Here is a 2,049-nt window from a genome sequence, read left to right as displayed (position 1 = left end):
AGTACCCCCAGTGGAGGCCACTCAATATGAAATTAAGTCCAGTATAATCCAAATGTTACCTTCATTTTATGGACTTAGTAATGAAGACCCTTATAAACATCTTGAAGAATTTCTTGAGATATGCTCAACTGTCAAAATTCACAACTTCTCCGATGATGCTCTTAGGTTGAAATTATTTCCTTTTTCACTTAAGGACAAAGCCAAATACTGGCTACATACTTTGGATTCCATGACTATATCAACCTGGGACCAGCTACAAGGAGAGTTTCTCAAGAAATATTTTCCCATAGGAAAAACTAATCAAATAAGGAAAGCCATAACTAGTTTTTCCCAATTAGATGGAGAAATGTTTCATGAAACATGGGAGAGATTAAAAGACCTTATTAGAAAATGTCTCCACCATGCTGTACCCAAGTGGCAGTTAATCCAATGTTTTTATGATGGGCTCTCTGAAAGACATCGACAAATGGTCGATGCATCATGCGGTGGAACATTAATGCTGAAAAGTGAGGATGAGGCATGGCAACTGTTTGAAATTTTAAGTGAAAATTCATTACATCATATGTCTGCCTCTATTAGAGATAAACCCATGTTAAACTCAAAAAGAGGTGGAATATATGAAGTAGGAAATGCCATAGATATCCATCAAAAGGTAGATGAACTGTCCCAAAAATTAGATCGTCTTCTAAACACTGGACAATCCCCAATTCCACCTAATCCAATCCAAGAAGTTTGTGCATTGTGTGCAAGTTCGAACCATTTTGTTAGTGAATGCCCAGCCGCACCCCAATTTCCTGAGTTTGTGCACGAGCAGGTTCAGCAAGTCCAACAAGCTCGCAGACCAGAAAACGATCCATATTCGAACACTTATAACCCCGGCTGGAGAAACCATCCAAATTTTTCTTGGAGACCACAACCAGTGGTTGGTCCTGCCACACCTCGACCTCAATATCAAGACCCAACATATAGGCATGGACCATACCATCAACTCCAAAATGTTCCTCAACCGTCTACTACTGGTCACAGCTCAGCTTTTGAGGAAAAAGTCCTGAAAGCACTAGAAAGATTAGAAGTCAACACTCAGATCCTTAACTCCCACACACAATCCATTGCTAAGCTAGAGACCCAAATAGGTCAACTAGCGACTGCATTCAGTAGGAGGGAAGAAGGAAAATTACCTAGCCAACCCGAGAGCAACCCAAGAGGGCAATTTGTGATTGAGAGTTATAATACCCCAGAAGCTTTTTCTGAACATGCCAAATCAATCATGACTCTGAGAAGTGGGAAGGTCATTGAACACACTAGTAAAACCAATGAGACTGACCCTAAACCTCTAACCGAATCCAAATCACCCAAGAATAAGGAGGATCTGAAAATAGAGAAGGAACCAACTGCACCGGAATCATCTTACTTGCCTAAAGCCCCATTTTCGGATGCCCTGAAAGCCCCTATTCCTGCAGATAAGAAGGGAGGAAAACTCGATGAGATGTTGGAATTGTTTAAGCAAGTCCAAATTAATCTTCCCCTTCTAGACGCAATCAAACAGGTCCCTGCTTATGCCAAATTTTTGAAGGATTTGTGTACCCAAAAACGTAAATCTAGATCACAAATCCCAAAGAAAGTACGTCTCACTGAACAGGCTAGTTCTGTCATCCAGCATGCCACTCCTCCAAAGTTTAAAGACCCAGGAGCCCCCATCATTTCCTGTGTTATAGGAGATTATCACATTGAAAAAGCTCTTCTAGATTTAGGGGCAAGTGTGAATATTTTACCTAGTTCGGTGTATGAACTTTTTGGATTCGGAGAACTGAAACCCACATCAGTCACATTACAGTTAGCCGACAGATCAATTAAAGAACCACGTGGAATGCTTGAGGATGTCTTGGTCAAGGTAGATGAGTTTTACTTTCCAGTTGATTTTTTGGTTCTCGATATGGAATTAAGTGGCAACCCCAGACAAATTCCCATTATCTTAGGACGACCTTTCCTAGCTACGGCGAATGCATGCATCAATTGTAGGACAGGAGTCATGGACGTATCGTTTGGGAA

The 2,049-nt window shown here is 41.0% G+C and overlaps 1 non-coding gene across 1 annotated transcript; it reads right to left on the bottom strand.

Annotated features, from left to right (window-relative positions):
* Window positions 1-301: 301 nt before the first annotated feature.
* On the bottom strand, window positions 302-407 carry LOC140853061 (small nucleolar RNA R71). The gene has a single exon (XR_012136139.1). It is a non-coding gene; the product is annotated as a small nucleolar RNA R71 (small nucleolar RNA).
* Window positions 408-2,049: the final 1,642 nt, after the last annotated feature.

The sequence above is a fragment of the Elaeis guineensis genome, chromosome 12, assembly GCF_000442705.2.
Source record: "Elaeis guineensis isolate ETL-2024a chromosome 12, EG11, whole genome shotgun sequence".
NCBI classification, from domain to species: Eukaryota; Viridiplantae; Streptophyta; class Magnoliopsida; order Arecales; family Arecaceae; genus Elaeis; species Elaeis guineensis.
This window is presented reverse-complemented; position numbering and strand designations above follow the sequence as displayed.